A 22,791-nucleotide genomic window follows, 5' to 3' on the forward strand; every position below is an offset into this window, starting at 1 on the left:
CTTCTTTTAGAATGGTCTAGAACAGAGTTACAAAGTATATGGTTAGTTCAGAGGGAAGATATCCTTTTATATAACGTATGAAAATGGGCCCCATGGAAGATGGTGTTGTGATGTTGTTGAAATCTAGAGACAAAAGATGTCCACCAGCTATAGTGTGTGTGTGTGTGTGTGGGTGGGTGTGTGTGTGTATGTTTTAACTGCGTGTGATTGTTTCATTTTAAAAGATACATCAGAGCCACGTCAATGAATTGCATTTGAAGTTTAAATGAAAATTTTGTTCATATCCTTACAAATCAAACCAAACTATTTTCTGTTTGATCACATCCTTTAAAAAACTTGTTTATTTTCTACACTTTTCCTTAATTTTACTATCCAATATCATAAGAGTTTGGTTTCCCTATTTTCAGAATAGAGACCATCAGTCCTTTAACTTCTCTCTTTGCTCATCTTTTGTGTGTCCTTTATTCTCATTCTTTTGCTCCTCCAAATACTGTTGTATCATAAAATGTGCTATTTTAAGAAATTAAAGTTTATTAGTGTATTTTTGAGGATACTATATGGATTCTGAATATTTGTTCATGTAGGCCCAGAGAGTTTTTACTTTAATGTAATAGAAACCTTAGAACTAATTAACTGTGAAGTACATTCAAGAGCACTTAATTCTCCATCCTATGTTAATTCAGAAGATACACAGTAAAAAAAATTCATGTTTTTTCTTTCCCACTATGATAAATCTTACAACTACATTGCCAGGCTTAGTAGGATAATACAGCTTTTCTGTGACTCTTTGCTTTATATCAAAAACAAGCAAAAATCAGAACAAACTCATTTTTCAACTCTTAAATTCTTTGAATTGATTGACTAAAGATTTCCAATCAATTGAATGAGAGACTTTCAGGAATATATTCCAAAAAAGAGCAATTTCTGATGCTGTCGTGTTAATTACAAATGACAGGAAGGTGATAGCATTGACATGGAAAAATACCTCTCCCCTTGAACTATCCTAATGATCATGAATTAAAAATCACTCTAATGTCTCTCATGGGTTACACAAGGCAATCACTCTAAATTTATATTGGCATCTATGTATGTAAGATTCAGAAGCACAAACCACCTTCTTGTCTACTAAATTATAACACCTGAAAAAGACAGATCTCTAGTCTTCAAGATATTTTGACTAGTTTAATACATTCTAACTATGAACAGAAGTATGAAGTTCACAGTATGTATGAAGATTCCCAGGCTTTCAGTTTCTTAAGGCCATTGGGAGGGATCATCAATCTGTAGACATCCTGTCTAAATAACCAAATTAAGCTTTCTGTAGTGATTAATAATAATGTTCTTAAAGAACATGGTTCAAGTTGAGCCCAAGAATGAATTTCAACAAATAGAAAGTTTTAAAACATTGAACACAAATTTAAAACTACCTGCAAATTCACTTTATATGCAACAATATGTTACATGATGTTAATGAGGGTTGCATGTTCTTCCCACTTTGCTAAACATCAGTACTTGTAGGGAAGGAAATTTGGAGAACTATAAGGCTGGTATTTCTTCTTGGTATGTGTTACTATTAGTGTTTCAAAACTGAATGCATTCCTTTCTCAAATAAAGCATCTTATAAAATCTGATAATTCATCTATTCTACTTGAGATGATGAAAACCAAACAAAAATATAAAACAGAACATTTTAAACTATAGAAAGTTATTGTGTTGGGCTGGGGATGTGGCTCAAGTGGTAGCATGCTCGCCTGGCATGCATGCAGCCCGGGTTCGGTCCTCAGCACCACAAACAAACACAGATGTTGTGTCCACTGAAAACTAAAAAATAAATATTAAAACTCTCTCTCTCTCTCTCTCTCTCTCTCTCTCTCTCTCTCTCCCTCTCTCTTTAAAAAAATAAAAATAAAAAAATTAAGTTATTGTGTAGGCTGAAATGACAGTGAGTGAATATTTTCAATTTCACTCTGGTGACCACTATGGCTAATGGTTATATTTTCCCAATGTATCATTTCCTTTAAAATAAATGGTGGAGTGTTATGATTACTTTTTATAAAGATACAATCCCTTATCATGGGGAAATACTGTTTGGCTTTTATTCTCTAAGACCTTAGCAATGACCACAGACTCCAGCTCCTTTGGTTATTTGTTCATATAGTCATGATAACTGTTTGGCTTGCTGCTAAACCATATTCAACTAAATTCGCTGTCATGTGCAGTACAGGGGAAATAAGAACAAACAAAACCCTTCATGCAGTGTCTTTAGGGGGCGAAGATACTTTGCAATGTTAAGATACCTTTATTTTTAAGCATTTTCTAGCTCATTATATGTTTCCTTTATAGGTTTCAAATGCTGGATAATTGGAGACCATATTCATGCTTCTCCCCACAAAACAGACATTGACTATATTATCTCCCTTAAGACAACTGAGCCTTCCCCGCAAGAAAATGCTAGCCCACCATAAATATTCTCCTTGTGCACTGTCAAGAATGCTATCAGAGCAGTTATAGTGATTCAGTAAACTTATTGATCTACTGATCTATCTTGGTTTATTAACTTTTCCCATTTAAATTTCCCTTGAATATAGGTATGAGCTGGGTACAATGGCACAGATCTGTAATCCCAGCAACTCAGAGGCTGAGGCAGGAGGATGGCAAGTTCAATGCCAGGCTCAGCAACTTAGTGAAGCCCTAAGTGACTTGGTGAGACCTTGTCTTATACAAAAAACAAAAATCAAATAAATAAAAAAGACTTTTGAGCTCCCAGCCTCATGTTTTAAGCCTTTTAAAAAAAATCTTTGTATATTCAGAGGTCCCAAACCAAGCACGTGGATTCATTTATTTAACAACTATATATTTAGCACCTATTCAGAGGTAGAGTAGTATTGCGATCAAGAGCTCATTGGCTGTGTGAACATTGGTACTTACTTCACTACTCTTTGTTCCCTTTTCTTTATCTGTAAAATCATCATGATAGAGGATTTAACTTGCAAGGTTGTAAGTATTAAGTTATCAATACATATGAAGTGCAAAAATAACTGAAGCTTGTTAAGCTTATGTGTGTGTGTGTGTGTGTGTGTGTGTGTGTGTGTGGTGCTGAAAACTGAATGCAGAGGGCCTTTAATACTGAGCCAAATCCCCAGCCCTTTTTATTTTATTCTGAGACAGGGTCTAGCTTAGTTGCCCAAGTTGGCCTCTAGTTTGGATCCTCCTGCCTCAGCTTTCTGAGCAGCTAAGCTATTATTATTACTGCTAGTCAGGCACCATTCAAGGCCCTGGCAATAGAGATTAGAACTAAAACCAGCAGGAGTCCCCAGCAGAGCCAGGTAGACTGAAGTAAGTATCAGATAATTGAGATTTATTCTAATTGTGATTAAAATCACAAAAACAAGAAATAAGGCAATATCATGGAGAATTTCTTGGGAGCTGCAGCCAAATTTAGAAAGAATAATCATGGAAGGCTATTCTGAAGAGGTGAAATCTGAGTTGATGTTTGAATTACAAAAAGAGACCAGCTATGGAAAATCTAATTTGGAAACAAGGGTTTTATATACAAAATCAGAAAGAAGTTTGGTATGTATGAAGCTTAATCATAATGGTACTAAAAATAGAAATAGTTTTGTATTAAATGTTTATATGATTGACTTTGTACGGTTGAATGCACTGTCATAGTTTAGTATATTGAAATACAAAACCAAAAACAATTCTTGCATATAACCAAACATTTGGTTTATATTTTCTGTAATCAAATTCTGCTATCTTTGTATTAAATTAAGAAATATACCTTTTTAATACACTTCTGAATCTGATCAAAGTAAATGAATATATAGAAGATAACAATTTCCTAAATAAAATTTAATATTGGCTAATTGCTATTTAATATTTTCTGAAAGATATGTAAATTTATAAAGATAAGGTTAATTCCCAAACACTCTGAGGTTACCTATTCCTTTAATATCATGAGACACAATAAGTTAAGTAACTTGGTCAAGGTCTCAAAGTGACTAAGTTGTGGTGGATTAGATTTAGATTAACCAAATTGTTCTCAACAACTATGTGAATCTGTGACCTTGGAAAATTCAGAACAAAAATTACTGTTTTGACTTTTTAAATTAAATGGTTATTTAATTTGGTGTGTATTTATGTGCATGAATACATGTTTTGTATTACCGCTGCAGCAAGGTCATTGGCAAATATTTAGGGTCACATTGTGAAACACATCAGGACTGGCGCCTGTGGTACCGAGGACACTTGGTGCGCCGTCTAAATTCCAGACATGAATGCAGAGATCAGAGCACAGGCCTTCTCACTGAGGCTCGTGAACTCGCCCTCTGGGTTGTCCAATGGCAGGACTGTTGCTGACAAATGGGACCACTGTTCTGTTTCCCTTCCATGTCAAGCTCACAATGGATGAACCAAGAATAGGGTCATGGATTTCTAAAGAAAATGGTTCTTTGCTATTTTTCGGTCTCAGAAAATAAATAAATAAATATATATAGTGGCATCTTTGACATGGCTATATACCCATGCAGGTCAGCAGGATATAGATGGAGGTGATAGATGAAAACGGCAAGCAGAGTGCACTGAACTTACCCAAAGCCCATAGAAGTATGCTTGGAGATGCCCATGAATTTCTGTAATCTTTAAGTAATGCTACATTGTAGAATGTAAGTCTAGGATAACTGATATTGATTCCCATCTGGGAGGCATAAATTAGCTTAATAGAATACATTATTTGTAAACTTGGGGGCAATGATGGCAAATAACAAAACAGTAGCAATAAGAAATTGAAAACATCTGTAAATCTTACATAATAGCTAGAATAGATGGTGTTTGTGAAGATATCTAGCCCAGAAGAAGGTACTCACAGTTGATAATCACTGCTACTGCTGATGTGAGTTGAGAGTCCATTATGAGTGTCTGTTATTTATTGAGTGTCACAAGCTATTTTTTCTGTACTTTCTATTAAAATGTGTTCATAACAAATTTTTAAGCAAACTTAGTTTCCCACTTGATAACCAATGGAGTTGAAGTTTAGATATATTAAATTGAACAAATTTAATATATTTAGGAGGAGGTCAGAAATGAAACTCAGCATATGTCCAAGGTCACAGTCATTTTTCTACAATACACTGCAAGTATTTAATGTCCAAGGTGTGAGATTACAACCTCTATGAAGACAGAAAATGGAGGGGCCAAATAGATGACAACTAAAGTATGAAGAGGTTAGAGCTCTATTTTCTATTAACGTACACTTCTTCTTCTCTGGATGGTATTTCTATCCTAAACATGAGTAAGCAGTTCCATTAGGATGCTAACACAAGATTTCAAGCTTCACCTTCAGGATTTGAGTGATGTGGATTGTTCCCATAAATTGTAGAAAATCCAGAGAATTTAAAGTATAATCCTTTAAGTCACCATTCACAATCCCAAACTATGATAATATATTAAAGAAGGAAAAAGAAATCCTTGAAAAGAGCAAACAACAGCCTTACAAGTTATTAATAGCCCAACTCAACTTTGAGAGACAATTAATATCTTCTAAGAGAATTTTAAGACTTTTGGACATGGTCTGCATAATAACCACTGTTTGCCATTTTATTTGGATGGTTTAGAGATTCTGTTATAAGACAAAACACTTCCAGCAATTGTCAACATATGAAAAGGTTTGCCTTGTCTTATTCATAGTATGGGTTTTCCAGAATTAATGAGGAAGTGTGAACTTTGTGGTCATTCTCCTGCAGCTGAGGGAAAATGCTGAAATACAATGAATGGGCACCCAGCCAGTGAGCCACTTCCTAGCAAAAACAGTTAGTATTGTGCATAATCATATGAAAAACAGCTTGTTAAATATCAGTGTGGAAACAGAGGATACGATTTTTTTTTTTTTGGTACCATCCCAACTTGAAAATAAATGTTCTGTGTTTTGGCCACCGGTGTAACACCTAAAATAGTTTTGATAATCAGAGCCTGTAGTTATGTTGATTTTTCTCTTGAGCATTAAATTAGGTCTCTGGCCACATAGAGTAAGGCATTTAAAATATAAACCTAAAGAGTAGTTTGTTGTCAGTCTTAAAAATGCACTTGTGTATAGACTTTTGGCAAAGTATTAATTTCAGTCAATTGAAATACTTACTGAAATTGAAGTCAATAAAAAAAAAAGAAATTCTCATAGGATTCAACAAAGAAAAGCAAGAAAAAATTGAATATAATTAGGAGCCAGCATCCATTATACTTCTCTGTGAGAAAGTTTTTTTTGGCTATACGAATAATAACTTTCCTGCTCAGAAAAGAAGTGGGATAATTAAAAATATTTTCTCTCAAAAGGGCTGCACATTTTGGAAATGACAATATAATTTTTATTGTCAATATCTTGTTATGAATTATTTTAAAGTCTATTTAGTAACTTTCTGTAGAAAGCTAAAACAACTAAGAGTGTGTGATTAACAAACACTCACCAATTGATGGAGAAAAACCTCTTTATTCTAATGCACAAAAGGTAGAAATGCACAACCTTTTTGTTGTCATCTTAGAAATAGTAATGACTGGAAATGCATGAATCCATTCAGAAAGTTGAGGAGAACTTTTAGAAAGGAGGAAAATGTAAATGAGTCCTAGTTGGTTAGTAGGAATTTTCCAGGCAGGAAAAGGAGATGGGTATTCCAGTTTGAAGTCTAACAAGAGAAAGCCAAGTCATAAAAAGGTGAAAATATTAGTTTTATTTTATGTGGCTATGATATAAAATTATGGAAAGAAATGAATTCAAAAAGTTAGTTGGAATTTTTTCTGGTTAAAAGTGAATCCAAATTCAACTTTAAGTATCATTAATTAAAAAGGTAATTTGCTTATGCTACAGAAAAATTCACATTACATAAATATAAGGGTTAAGTCTCTAAATTCAGGAGATTTTTTAATTAGCATGACTCAGTTTCTTTCTCTTCAGTTTCTGATGTCTTTCTATTATATTAGTATTTGGTCAGATATTGTCCTCCATAGATCAAATCTGGAGGACATCTCTCCTTGGTCACCCCCAAGCTTGATGTGTAATTCATTCTGATTGGAACAATTTGTTCCCTTTTTATTACTGATTCTGAATTTCAGTGCAATATTTGGCTATTCCACCTCTGAAGCTGAAGATAGAACCCCACTTGAATAACATAGGGGTCATGGGCCCTGGCAGCATAAAAACAACAATCCATTCCTTTGGCTATCTGTATTAGTCAGATTAATGTTACTATAACAAGATGTCCAAGATAACTAACTTTTGAGAAAAGGTTTATTTTGTCTCATGGTTCTGGAGGGTCCAGTCCAAGAAGGAGTGGAGCTCCATTGCTTTGGGTCTCTGACAAGGGTGACAGATTATGACAGAAACAAATAAATCATAGAAAAGCAAATTGTGTATCCTGTGAGCCAGGAAGCTAAGTGTGTGAGTGGACAAACTAGGGTCCCCAAAAATCCCCTTAGAGGGCAAGCCTCCAATGACCTAAGGCCTCCCCAGTAGGCTCTACTTCTTGAAGGTCCCCTACACCTCCCAAATCTTCACCCTGGGGAACAGGTCTTTAACATATGGATTTTTGGAGGAAACTCACCAAAACATAGCACAACCTAACATATAAACAGCATTCTTTTTTCTAAATTTTATTTTTTCAGGTACTATATTCAGCTCCAAGTCTGTGGTCTGTAGTTAATTTGGATCCATGAAGGCTGGTATAGTTCCTTATGGTCCAACAAACCAACAAAGAGTTTAGCAACATACAGGGTTCTATTATATGCATAACACATTGATAGAGAACAGAAATATCTGCAATAAAACCCCCATTGGGATGTGAGAATGGGAAGTAAAATACAGGAGCCATGAGTTCCCTGCCATATATCATATTTGACTTGAAAAGAATTCTTTGCCCTGTTTCTTGTCATTAGAATAACTTCTTTTGTCAGTAGATATTAATCAGTTGCCCTGGATCTGCTCTTCTTCATGGTTTATTTTTCTTTTTTTGTCCTCAGTGGTTATATGGGAGATATGAATATGAGCTATTCCCATTCCTTTTGCAATAGGATTAGGAATTTGAGATGAACTTTAGTCATTTTAATTGCAGCCTGTTATTTTCCAGTGTTGGTAAGGCAAGTCCCTTAAAACATATGTGGATTTCCAATCTGTGCCTTTTAGGCAATTCCACAGGCTAGTACCAATGGCCAGAAATATCCTCAAACCAGTTGTTGTTTTAAAATAAACTCCCACAGCTTTCTCAATACCTGCCTACCACATTGCTTTGCTCACCCCCTCCCCACTCCTACCCCAAAGTATCTGTATCCCTGCCTGCCTTGGACAGCTTAATACTCAGACTAGGGAAAGAAACACCGCCACTCAGATTCTTGTACCTAGTTATATCCATATGGTGGCTTTATTGAGAGGTAATCATCTCCCTTTCTAAATATTTTTTAAATAGATGCTTCAGCTGGTTGTACCTGTAGTCCCAGCGTTAAGGAGGCTTAGACAGGAGGATCTGTTGGTCCCAAAAGCTTGGCAATGTGCAGGTTTTAATATAATCTTCTGCTCTTTCCTACATTCTTGCTTTTGTTGGCAATAGCTTTCCTTGGAGAAGAGCTTTCTAAACCTTCAAATTTCTCAGCAGGCTTGAATAGAAAATCTCAGGAAAGAAATGAATTTCTTAGTAAAAACATTTTCCCCAGCCCCTGTCTGCACTTGACTAAACCAATTTAATAATAAGCTTGTCCTTTAAAAAAAAAAAAGGGAACAGAACTAGAGAGCACACTCTCTAATTCTACATTTTTCATAAAAGGCCATTTGTACTGTTGCCTCGGTGAGGACAAGTTCTGAAAACCAAGCTAACATAGGTGTGTATTTGCTTATTTGTAATTTTTGTAAGCAAATTGCAAGAGTTATCATCTGTTCAGTCCAGGTCTATTAGATCCCTCCTCTTTTCTTGATTCTGCCTGTGAAAGATTCGGAGTCCACCATTTGTAATGTTCCATTATTAGTACCAGATCTTGTAGGTTCTGATAGCAAGTGAGAAAGACACAGTCCAAAGAGTCTCATAAAGAGTTTATTGATATATAAAACTGAAAACTTGAGGGTTTGCTCAACCCTGGGGGATGCTAACAGGATCACATTTTGTTTTGTTCATGTTTAAGTGTCACGACTTCTGTGTTGTCTCCTTTCTCAAATAGGGCATGATTTCATATTGGGTCAATCTCATAAAACTGGAATAATGGTTCCCTTCCTTCTGTGAGTCCAGGTAAGTGTTTGCACAAGTGAAATGTGAGAGAGATTTAGGAAGTGAAAGTGAAGTTTCAGAATTAGCTTTGAGAGTCACATTTTACCTCATAAATATACATAATTATAACTTGTCAATTAAAATACACACAGAAAAGAAATATATCAAAAATAGAGTGCCAAATACTTATTTATATGTTGGAGAGGGAGTTAAGGAAATGGAAGGAAGATATGTGGAGGTAGCCTCCCTGCATCTGTACTATATAATTCTTTTTTTTTAAATTTTTTTTAGTTGTAGATGTACACAGTATCTTTATTTATTTTTATGTGGTGTTGAGGATTGAACTCAGTGCCTCACACGAGCTAGGCAAGCACTCTACCACTGAGCCACAACCCCAGCCCCTGTATAATTCTTTCTAAAAACAAATATCTGAAACAAATTGAGTAAGCAGGCAAAACAAATTGATTGGGCCTGTGTAAGAGGTGGGCAGCATTGTGGAGCTTCTTGAACAAGGTACTCATGTTGTTGGGATTGGGGCTGGTGAGACACAGGCTCTCATTCCCACTTTTTCTCTTGTATCCGTTTATCTTAGTGGGTTCTCATGTCTTCAGAGATATAATTTTAATCTCATTCTCTCCTATTTTATGCCCAGCTTTTCTTCCTAAATGCCACGTTCAGACCTATCACCAGAGAGGCAATGTCTGTGGATTTCATCAGTCTTAATAATTGTGTTAGATTTTTGCTCAGAATTTTTTCCCTTAATTCTGAAAAATCTGTTCAATTTCCCTGATCAAACCTTAAGTAATACAGTAAGTTTTCTTTTTTGTGTTCACAGATGACAAGAGTAACTTCAACTGACATTTTCCCAAGTTCAAGTGCAGTGGAAAAATCTTTGTGTCTATTTGAGTCTCAAGATTTCTTCTAATTGGACCAACTTGGACCATGTAGTCATTTCCTACCAATCAGTATGACCAGATGGAGGAAATATGTATATATTCACACGTAAATTAATCACAGTGGCCCAGGAAATTCAATGTATTTATTAGCCAATCCTGACTCATAGGCCTCTGTTTTAGAAAAGTGTTTGCAGTGAGTGAGATGCAGTTGATTTCCAGGAGTTCAAGAAGTTGAGAGAGGGCGGGTGGGGGGTCAGCATGGAGGATACAAAGTATCCATTGTATGGTGACCAGTGCATCTGTGGAGGCCTGAAAAGTTTGTACATATTTTGTGGCAAGGGAGAGTTATTGAATGTTGCTAAAAAATGAGGACCTAGGAGATTTCTAATTCCACAATTGCAGAAACAGTATTTTATTATATTTTTGTGTTCTCAGTCCTAACATTCTGTTGTACACGCAGTGGTTGTTCAAAAATTATCATTAGATTCTTGAATAATTTAACTTATGAATTTGAAAGATTGCTCAGATACAGTGTGGAAGATTGGTGGGAAGCATTTGAACCAGAATTATAAACTTGCCTACATAGAAAATACAGTCAAAAAAAGAAGGATGTTAGGCTAGAATTCCAGCGTATACCATTGTTTATTGGGAAAGGAAGAAGTGACTATAAAAGGGATTGAGAAACAACAACCATAAAAATATAAATCTTTTTGTGAATTCACAGAACTAGCACACAGACTGTCACTCTGAGGAAAACTGAATGTTCAGCTTTTCAGCAATGTTTGAATGCATTCATGGTAGTATGTGCCTTTTAATGAATAAATGAGAACTGGATTTATTTTTCTTTTTTTGTCTACAATGTTTTTAAATATATATCAAAATTCTTACTGAATCATGAGTTCCGAGTTGCGAAAGAGGGTTTACTTTTTTACACCAGTATATAAATCTTTGTCCACAAGTTAAACAAATGCACACACAAATACTATGGAATTTTTTTTACAGGTAGGAAATAAATTTGGATTAATAATCAAACATAACAGGATATTATTATTTGGAAATAAAACAACTGAGTAATAAGCATATATGAAGATTTTGACAATTTATTCAAGTTTATGATACGATGCCCAAATGAATCAGATTTTCAGTTAGTGCTATAACATTTTGAGTCACTCCAACTTTATTTATCAATAACCCTCTTGAATGTCTTCCATACACAAATATCATAAATAAGTTTTTTACTCTAACACAGTTACTTCCACTTTAAGAAATACTCTTTTTAAGTCAGTTCCTAGGTGTTTATCTGACCAGGGTTATCACCTAAACAGAGCCCTAGGACATTACTGGTTTTGTGGTTTGTATTGCAGGTTCTCAGGAAGATAGCATGAAGTTATGCAATGTCTTTATATTTATATCATCCATTTCTTGTGGATACAATGAGTTATTTTCTCATGGCTTACTGTATAATTACTGACACTAAAAAACAAATCATGCTGTGATTGGTCCAAGAATTCAGCCATAAAATTGGCACTTGTCAAGTATCCATTATAAAATTCAAAGCATTATACAGATTTTAGTAGTATTGTTTTATTCCCACAACATCAGCACCTATGTATAATTACTACTGTCAATGCCACCTATACTTTAAATCCCTTGAAGACAGTATTGCCTCAGTGATAATAATATTTTTCAATCCTTTGTTCTTTCTGCCTATTACTGTAAGTTATCAACTCTAACAGTCTGTTGATTTTTTTGAGTAAATTTTGTAAAAAAAAAAGTCAGCAATTTACACTTGAAAAAATTAAAATGAAAGTTCTCTGCTAGAGACTATACCTATAGCGGGGTGAGGTTAGTGAGATATTTCAGGGTTATGCATATAAAAGGACTTACAATGACTCTTAGTTTATTCCTTACATACCACTTTGGTTTAACTTTAAAAAAAATTGAAACATTTTAATCGACAAAATAAAAATTGTGTATTTTTACAGCATATAATGTGATATTTTGAAATATGCATACCTTGCAGAATGGCTGAATCAAAGTAACACACACATGTATTAATTCACACATTTATTTATTTAGTTTTTGAGTGTAATTTAGCACTTTGAAACTTTGCATTCATTGACAAGATTGTCCTTAAATTTTGCAACGAGCCAGCATGTGATCTAGGTGGTGGAACTCTCTGAGTTATACCACCAGTATTGCTTGCTAAAAGGGTGGCAATTGGCAAGTTTGGTAGCTTTTTAAAGTTTCTTTTACTATTTCTTAAACAGTAATATTTAGATACACATAATAGGATTTTGTAAAAAGTCAATGAGTTAATGCCTTGAAAGATCTAGTCGAACGTGCCAGCACAGAAAAAGTGGTCCAAAAAATGTTTCTCTGTTTTTACAACAAATTACATATTGGTTTCTGTGTGTGATAAGTACACTTAAATCTGCTCTCCTAGCAGTTCTCAAGCATACAATAGCTGTTGTTAACTTCAGGCACTATGATGCACAATAGATCCCTTGAACTACCCCTTTTATCCAACTGAAATTTTTTGCCCTTTGACCAACATCCCCAATTTCCCTCCCTAGCCCCTGGTAACCACATCTCCACTTCTATGAGTTCAGTTTTTAAAAATTTCACTTTAATTGAATTGCAGTATTTGTCTTTCTGTGCCTGGCTTATTTCACTTAGCATAAAGCCCTCTGGGTTCATCCATACTGTGACAAATGACAGACTGTTTTAATGCACACATAGAAATAAAACCCTGACAAAATTCAAAGGTGGAAAAGTTTACAAAGCAAAAACATTTTGTTTAAAATTCAAACTCCCATGTAAATGACTTTTAAGGTAAAAATAAAGTGATTAAAATTATTATGTTACAGGATAAGAAGGAGAACCTTATGTTAAAAAATAACATAATTGGTTCAAAGCTAAAGTTAATGTGATCCCAAGGTCAAACACTAGCACAAAAATATACCAAAACTTTCAACAGAGAATGGTGCAAAAAAAAAAAAAAAAAAGAATGCTACACAGACACACGCACAAACATGCCATGTGGAAGGAAAGAAGAAAAGAAACAGGGAAGAACAGAGTTAAAATAAATGAAATAGAAAACAATAAAAATACCAGATCTGCAAAAGAAACATAAGAATTGATTCTTTGGGAAAAATAGAGAAGATAAACTTCTAGGAAATCTAATCATGAAATATTTTTTTCAATAAAAGTAGGAATATAACAACATATATGTAGGAGATTAAAATTATGAGAATATTATACACTTCTCAGTGTTAATGCATTCGAGTATTTCTATGAGATGACATATTTTGTGGAAAATACTTAAGTTCTAAAATATACCAAGAAATAGGAAATAAAATGAAAAACACACACTGAAAAATTATTTCCACATAAAACTGAATTATAACAGATGATATTATAAAAGTATAAAGCCCAGATTTAACATTTCCATGACAAATCATGTGGTCAAGAGCATAGAAAAGAATGGAAATTTATGTGATGAGGCTTTGGGGATAGTATAGCCTGGAAAGTATAATCACTTTTATGATTTTAAATATGAAAATTCAAAATAAAACCCTAACAAATTACATAAAACAAATTATTAAAAAATCACTGTTTTCAAATGTTTGTATTCCATGGAATAATGGTTAAATATTAGAAATATCAAATCCAATGAGGAAAAAAGTAGCTCATTTTCAAAAAGCTGAAATGTGTTTGATAAAATGCAGTACTCACTACTTGTCAAAGCTTTTAAAAAATGGGGAAGAGAAAAATCCCAATTTGATTTCAGTGTGTTTCCCTACTCTTCAATAGTCATTCGCTTCTGTGGTTCTACCCTATAATCTCGTTTCATTCAAAACTAAATCTTACATTGCCCTACTTTTTATCCTTCTTGTTCAATTTCTCCACTAATCCCCCCGTGACTATTGATAGAAGGAATACAGATCACTCCTCTCCTAGTCTTCCATTTTCATTTAGCTTTTAGCCTAGATTAGATTCAAAGGTTGATCATAATCAATTGCAGACATTTATTACCTTTGTAACTATTCCATTTTCTGTTACTGCAATGAAGTACCTGAGGCATGATAGCTTTATTTTAAAAATGTTTATTTAGCTCAGAGTTATGAATGTGCAAGGACATGGTGATGGCATCAGCTCAGTCCCTGGTGAAGCATCACAATGGAGGGAGCACCTGTGGGCGCTTGAGATCACATCACAAGACAAGAAGTTGAAAAGGATGTGCAGTGGTCAAGTTTGTTAATTTTATTCTTTTATATCAGCCCTCTAATAAGAACCAACCTAGGGAACCCACAAAAGTCATCTCAATCCCCTCCAAGGGCACACTCCCAGAGACTGAAAGATCTTTCATCAGTCTCCACCTCCCCAAAGTTCCATATCACTTCCCACATTGCCATCCTGGGGACCATGCTTCTGACACAAGCCCTTGGGGGACAAACCACATCCAAACCAAAGCACCCTCTTACCTTCTTGCCATCATTGTCAATATCCCAACTTCATAGAACCCAAATACCACATGTACCATAATTGTATCCTAATAGCTGAACACAGGCAGTCTAACCAGTCTAACATTCAGTTGCTAACCATATGCCTCAAACACACCCAAGCCTGCCTAACACTCCTATTCAATTTCCCATTATCTGGGATGACTGAGTTACCTTTGATTCATCTTGTCTCAAAGATTCCCTCACCTCCTGGAAGCCTCCCCTTCAGAAGATGATGTAATCTTATAATTCATGGATTAATTAGATGCAGGATATCAAAACCTCTTCTTTTACTTACTTAAATATGTAATAATGTAGCTATGTTAGTATGCATAGTGTTATATTCTACTTGTTAAAATGACTCTGCTCCCATGAGGTCAACTCCTCCACTAGAGACTTGTCACTTTCACATGAAACAAATCTAATAGCGTTCTTCACTCTGCCTATTATAATAGAAGTAGTTCTGATAATCACAGATGAACCACCGTATTCTCCTAAATTTTATCTCTTAAGCCTTCAGGGGGTTTTTCAACCTGACCCCATTTGGAGCCACAAGTATCTCCATTTCCAATTGGTTCATTCTGATGTACAATCAGACTTGAGTGTCTCCTAAATCTTAGTTGTTAAAACAACTAAAAATACAACCAAAACAACAAAACCTTGACAACACATTAATTTCATTTCTCTATATTTGTTTTGGCAACAGTACAAATAATTGCCCTCACTCCTTGATTTGTTTTAGCACTTCAAAAGTGAATGGAAAATTCATATTTTTGTCTTCAAAAGATTTTTAAAGATATGAACACACACACACACACACACACACACAATTCTTTCTGAGCTGTAATAGATGAGAATTCAGACAGTGTAAAATATAAGCATATTTTTATCACTCATTCCCGATTTTCAGGCTCTTTCTTTTTGAAGTGGTTTCTTTTTATTTGTTTTCACAAATAATAGCATATTTCACTTATTACTTAATTTATCAAAGAGGGCTTTCATATACAGGCATTTCTCATTTATTTTGAGTGCTTCATAGTTTGCTATCACATAAATTTATTTCTATAGATATTTCCCTAAAATGAATATTTAGGATGCTCGCAATCTTTTGCTAATGTACTGCTCCAAGCATATTTGTAATTATATTTTTATGGAATAGGATTAACTTTTAAAAAGTGGAATTATCAAATTTAAGGATATGCTCATTTACAGTTGTGATAGATGCTGTGACATTGCTGCTGCGCCAACACCACATGGGAAGGACTGTTTCTCTGTGTCCTAATACAGTAGAGTAAGGGAATTTTGCTTTCTGCCAAATACATTAATTGAAATTTTGTTATCCAGATGTAATTCTTATTTGCATTCATTTTGTAATGATTGGGGTTGATCATATCTTTAAATTTTAAAAGTGTTTCTTTTTTTCCTCTGAATTCATATCCTTAACCATTTTTTCTCTTAATTTGCTTGTTGGAAATTGTTTCACTTATTTGTAATTGTTTCATTTTATTTATACATATTATGAAAATTAGCATATCAGCATATGTATTACTAAATAGCCAAGTTACTATTTTTTTTAAACTATGGATATTTTTGCCATGAAAAAGTTAATTTTGATGAGCTCAAATTTACAATTTTTTAAAGCAGATTTTGACCATGTTTAGAAAGATTTTATCCTACTCCTTTAAAGACCTGCCCTAACCAAGAGTATAAGTGAACTTCACGATGTTTTTCTTTCACATTATTATGCTTTTATTTGTTTAATTTTTACTTTATTGATATATAAAATTGAAAACTTGATGGTTTGCTAAATCCTGTGGGATGCTAACAGGATCACATTTTGTTTTGTTCATGTTTAAGAGTCACAGCTTCTGTGTTGTCGTTATTTAATCTATCTTCCCTAGAAGTCTCTCTTTAATTGGCAGTGTATTTAATTGGCTTCATTGGCAGTGTATTCTCTCGACTTTCCTTCCTTCCTTCCTTCCTTCCTTCATTCCTTCCTTCCTTCCTTCCTTCCTTCCTTCCTTCCTTCCTTCCTTCCTTCCTTCCTTCCTTTCTTGCCTATTTTTGCCTCTGAAGCATTTTCCCTCTATTTTGCTGTCCCTTCTGCCTTATCTGATTTGTTTAAAAAAAATAAATTTATTTTTAAGTGATTCAAACAAAAAGTGTGCCTATGTATATTCAATGCTTTGATACGTGTATACTTGTATAATGTTTCAATCGGGTTAAACATATCTGTTTCCTCGACATTTATCATTTCTTTATGGTGAACATTTCAAAATACTTTCTTTTAGCCTCTTAAAATGTATATAGTACACTCTTGCTATCTGTAGTTATCTACTGTGCAATAGCACTCAGGAGCTTCTTTCTCCTTCCTGTAACTTGGTACCCATCCATTAACGTCTCCCCAAGCCTTCTCCCCTCACTCTCCCTAGGCTCTGACTTATAAATGGTGTAATACCCTTGGGTCCTTTTCTCTAATTATATCTCTCTCTAGGTGACTTCATTGTCACCTAGTAAGTGATATGCTGTATTAATGATGATGATTAGAAACTTTCAGGTTTTCAAAACTACCATCCTTCTAGTGGATCAGGTTGCCCAAAGAACACATGGACCATAAGCTTTCAAAAGGAAGTCCATACGTACTTCTTTTAAAAACTCTCATAAGGAATTACTGACTCCTACTCCATACATATATGTGAACTACAATTTTCATATTTGGGATAATATACTAGCAATATAGTACAAAATTTGATTTTGGCCCTAGCAAAAGCCAGAAAGAATATAATTTCTACTCGGAATTGCCAACATATGAGTCTAAATTCATTAGTAAAGGTTATAGACAATTTATATCTTTTTTTCTTTCCTGTTAACTAACCAAAGAAAGATTTATACCATAGCTACACCTGTGTACTGCAAAAGAAACACATAAACAGAAGATGAAGCTAAGGAAAAAAAAAAGAAGTTTTGTGTTTTTCTACAAGCACAGATGGATTTTTTGCCTTGGTTTTATAGTCTGAAGCTGGGCCTCAGAACTTGTGTCAAGGAGTAAACATTATTTTGTTATCTGATCATTGCTTTATATTATAGTTGGCAGGTATGTTCCTTTCTGAGTTTCAATTGCTATTGTATAGAATGGTTGTATTCTGAGTGTACCATATCTCCTTCTGCAAGAAAATGATTAGGTGATGAATCCAGATCCAACTACAGATCATGTTCTAAGAAAGCTCCCGATCAGCAAAATCTCAGTAATGGTAAAAATGTAGTCATCATGGATTAATATCGCCTCACCTTCGTTTCCACTTGGCAGAGAGGGGAAACAGAATGAGAAAAGCAGCCCCTGACATGTGGGACTGACCTGTTCTGGTCAGCTAGAATGGTATGACAAGATGACCTGACACTTGGAGTTAAGACTTGTGTTTTTCTTTTGGTCATAAACAATTTCACAGGACATCAACATCAGACAAGGTCATTCTGTGACTAGGATAAATCAAGACAAAAGCAAACCCACTTGTAGTCATGTTGGAACACAGACAAAACATAAATATTGTCCAAGCCATAAAATACCAAACATACCCAGGTCCTGGCAAACGTGAGATGCCTGCTGTTCCTTTCCTACTTATAGCCTTCCACCCAGGCTAGTTTTTCCTCTTTCCAGAGAAGATTTATTAGGATGAACAGTCAGAGAATTACCTCTGTTCCTGACAGCCTCTAATCCAGAGCAAATCCTTGTTGCCTGAAATCCTCCCCACAAATCATCTAACACAAACTTTAATACATTGCTAGTGAGTTTTAGGTATAAAAAAATTAATAATTAATAAAATATGGGAACATAAAGAATTAAAAATTCTTAGGGTGTCTAGTTAAGTTCCTCCTGAGCAAGAAAATCAAGAGCAGTCAGCTGATATTCAATGGAAGAAAGAAAAATGTCATAATTTAAAATAGGAAGAGACATAATCAAATCTTGAGCTCTTTACCATTGTGTTGAGTAAACAGATTAAATGTAGGAGAACGACTAGTTGCACAGAGTGGGTATGAACACAAGATTTTAGTAGTTATTTCAAAATGAACAAAATTTTTATCACCTAATCATTTGCTGCTTTCCTTATATTGGTGTTTTATGGTGTTATTTAATCTTTCTTATTCTGATGTCTTCTCTACTAGCTATGCAAAATTTGGGATAGTCCAGTGGCTTGTTATAGATTTTCTTTTTCCTGTTTTATATCAAGTATAGGGATTGTTACATGGATATGTATGAATTCATATAAATCCACATGTAATGTTTAAAATTATGTCACATAACTGTTTACGTATCATAGAGGAAATAGACACATAGAGTACTAAATGATCAAACTGAAAGACAAAATTAAGATTGTTCAGGCAAATTTTAAAATGTATAAAAAAAACAGAAGGAAAAATTTCTTTATAGTTGGACCAACTGAAGGTGATTCTAAGTCACATGGCTTCAATGGAAAATCAAACAAGTCTGAAAAATATTCAGAAATCCAGCATCCACTGAGAGGCAAGTAGATGATCTTTTTCCTTTTAGCATGTTTAAGATCTAATGAAAGACTAATTTATTTGCCCTGGACTCCTTCTGGGCTAGCAGGCTACTTCATCCTCTCTGCTCATGGTGTTTCAATTAATCTCCAAGAGTTGCAATGGCTTGATTTTTATGGGACAAGAAATGAGCAATTTAGCTCTGTAAACCCTTTCTATGGGCACTCAGACACAGGGTGAGATGAATGAACAAATGAAAGATCTTTCCTAATCCTGGTAGTTTACCAAGTGCAAACAGTAGATGAAAGTGCCTTTGTTTTGGTTTCCATTTTTTCTTCAGAGGAAATGCCCAGCCATGACTGTTCATTGTTTATAAAAGTCTCCTGGATTTTGTCTTTTTCAGAGCTGATTGCTTTTTGAAAGGGGAATATGAAGGAAAAAGAATGTAGCTAAGAGACAGAAATAGTGTCTTTGGACTCTAATAGTGTCTTTGGGTTTAAATCAGTAAATCTCCAACACAATTCCATTCTTCTCTAGGTTGCTTCTGGCAGATATTTGAGCAATATTTGCCTCATTAATTTTTGTCAGGACCACTGATTTTCTGCTGTTTTTTTTTTTGCTAGGCTTTCCTTCAAAGCTGAAAAAAAATATATAAATCTGACATAGATGTCTATGCATAATTTTCTCAACTTATATACTTTGCTATAGTCCCATCAACAATTCCAATTCTGTGTCAACACCCTGTGTAACACAGGAATACTGAGCATTGCATTCTTTTTGGCTCAACAAATATCAATCAGGAATATGCTTTAAATACAAAGTAATTGCCAGCTTGTATGTCATAGGAAAACATTTGGACTTTGTTATGTAGATGAATGGAGACTTATTGCAGGTATTTGAGCAATGAAATCTGTATTAGCATTCTGATCAGATGATGTTTTTAGAGAACTTGGCTGTAGCACAAGTAAGAAGTTATTACAGGTGACATAAGCAGATCTCCAAAAGGAGAAAAAGATTTAAGAAATATTTTTAATTGAAATGTAATGGTGCTTGATGGATAGTTCATTTAAGGATATAAGGAGGAAGAAATAGTCAAGGTTGATTTTTTGGTTATTTGGCTTAGGTGAAAAGGTGGGATGTGACAACTTAAAGGAGATCAAAGAAGAGGAAGTGCAGATTTAGATAGCAAAGCCATGAATTCAGCCTCGAATACATTGACCTGGAAGTATTTCAAAGTATTTGAGCCCTGGAATAAACATACAACTGTTTGGTTATGGGGGAAATATGGGCTGGAAAATGGATTTGGGAGTCATTAGCATTTTGGTTAAAATGTTAAGTTTTGCAGTCATAATGAAGTGGTTTTCCATGTATTTTACCCTTTTTTTTCTCTGTTTATGTTTTATCTAAGAAAACTTCAAACCCTCATACATACAGGTAGATATGAAACTTGAAATGACATTGAAAATTTTTTATTTTAAATTTTTTGTATTTTTCTCAATTCTCCAATGGACCAGTCACTTCTAAGCTTCAAATACATCCACTTGTTTGATAAATCTCCTTTGTTTCTCCTCAAGCCTTTAATTTAAAGGAAACCAACTACAACTCCACTGGGATATTTAATAGGCAATCATGTCAATGTCACATTGTCAAGGTCAATATTGGAGTGATGACATTAAGAAATAAACTCTATTTTCTACTGTTAATTAACAGTGCTAGAATTGTGTTCCTTGTGTGTTTTATTTCCAAGAACCTCTATAAAATTTGATGTTTTCCAGAATTTTGAAACTCACTAGAAAACACAAATATAATGCTAAAGAATTTGGATTTCTGGGTAGCCTAGGGTGGCTTACAGGAAGAGAAAAATATTTAGCTATTCTTTTGACCCACAAAATCCCACAAAATCATGCCAATCAAGAGGTTTAAATCTTCATCTTCACTTTAAGAATACCTAAGAAACTACCCAGGCCATCAAGGGTGGACATATCTAAAAAGTAACCAAGTATCTGAAAGATGTCACTTTAAAGAAGCCAGAATCGCTGCTATTATGAAGACAGACAACAATAAGTTTTGGCAAGGATGTGGGGAAAAGGTACTCTCATACATTGCTGGTGGGACTGCAAATTGGTGCAGCCAATTTGGAAAGCAGTATGGAGATTCTTTGGAAAACTGGGTATGGAACCACCATTTGACCCAGCTATTCCTCTCCTCGAACTATATCCAAAGGACTTAAAAACAGCATACTACAGGGACACAGCCACATCAATGTTTACAGCAGCACAATTCACAATAGCTAAACTGTGGAGCCAACCTAGATGTCCTTCAGTGGATGAATGGATAAAAAAATGTGATAAAAAATTGATAAAAAATGTATATATACACAATGGAATTTTACTCAGCATTAAAAAAGAACAAAACCATGGCATTTGTAAGTAAATGGGTGGCATTGGAGAAGATAATGCTAAGTGAAGTCAGCCAATCCCCAAAAAGCAAATACAGAATGTTTTCTCTGATGTAAGGAGGTTGACCCATAGTGGGATTGGGAGGGAGAGCACCGGAGGAATAGATGAATTATAGATAGGGAAGAGGGGTGGGAGGGAAAGGGAAGGGGTAGGGGATTAGCAAGGATGGTGAAATTCGATGGACATCATTATACAAAGTACATGTATGAATACTTGAATTGGGTGTCAACATACTTTATATACAGAGATACAAAAATTGTGGTATATATGTGTATTAAGAATTGTAATGCAAAAAAAAATAGCGTTACCTTAGATTAGGTAGAGGGAAATGAAAGGAGGGGAAGGCAGGAGATGTGGGGATAAGAAAGATAGTAGAATGAAACAGATATTATTACTTTATGTATGTATGTGGCTGTATGACCAATGTGATTCTACAATATGTATTCTCAGAAAAATGAGAAATTATATCCCATCTGTGTATGATATATCAAAGTATATAAGTGCATTGTCCTGTCATGTATAACTAATTAAAACAACAAAAAAAAATTTTAAAAAAGGAAGCAATGTGTGCCATTCTGGTGTTACAATGGGGATTTGGTAGGTGTGCCCAGGTCAAACAGTGGGGTTGGATGCAGGGTCGGTGGCCAAAAAAAAGTGTGATGAATTTTTGCTGAACATCCTTAAAGATACAAAGAGTCCGAGTTTAGATGTAGATTCTCTGGTTACTGAACATATTCAGGTGAACAAAGAGCCAAAGATGCTCCACCATAGTTAGAGAGCTCATGAGCTCATGTGTGAGCTCCCCTGCCACAATGAAATGATTCTCACTGAAAAGCAACACATGGTTCCTAATTCAGAAGAGGGAGTTGCAGACAAGAACAAGATATCGCAGAAGAAATTGAAGAAACAAAAATTTAAGGCATGAAACTAAATTCAGCATAAAATAAATGCAAATGTAAGTTTAAATATAAGTTAAAAAGAATCAGGACTTCTGATGCATTTTAACATAAATTTTGAAATGCAAACTAAGAGTAGGGTATATCACTCATAAGGAAAATATAATCCAGAATATCCCGTTCCAATATTAAAAGAATGCTCCTTGCACAAAATTTTCAATATGAATATACAAATTGTTGAGAGTTCAAAAAGGAAACAATAGGTTGTTAATGGTTTTTCTGATTAATATATTTGAAAATAC

The 22,791-nt window shown here is 34.5% G+C and overlaps 1 non-coding gene and 1 pseudogene across 1 annotated transcript; one reads left to right on the forward strand and one right to left on the reverse strand.

Moving 5' to 3' along the window:
* The first annotated feature begins 3,453 nt into the window (after nt 1-3,453).
* On the forward strand, nt 3,454-22,518 carry LOC124102719 (large ribosomal subunit protein uL22-like; annotated as a pseudogene).
* Nucleotides 10,987-11,116, reverse strand: LOC124102804 (small nucleolar RNA SNORA40). The gene has a single exon (XR_006854999.1). It is a non-coding gene; the product is annotated as a small nucleolar RNA SNORA40 (small nucleolar RNA).
* Nucleotides 22,519-22,791: the final 273 nt, after the last annotated feature.

This window comes from Marmota monax, unplaced genomic scaffold (genome assembly GCF_021218885.2).
Source record: "Marmota monax isolate L192 unplaced genomic scaffold, Marmota_monax_Labrador192_F-V1.1 WCK01_AAM20220418_F8-fsc00002, whole genome shotgun sequence".
NCBI classification, from domain to species: domain Eukaryota; kingdom Metazoa; phylum Chordata; class Mammalia; order Rodentia; family Sciuridae; genus Marmota; species Marmota monax.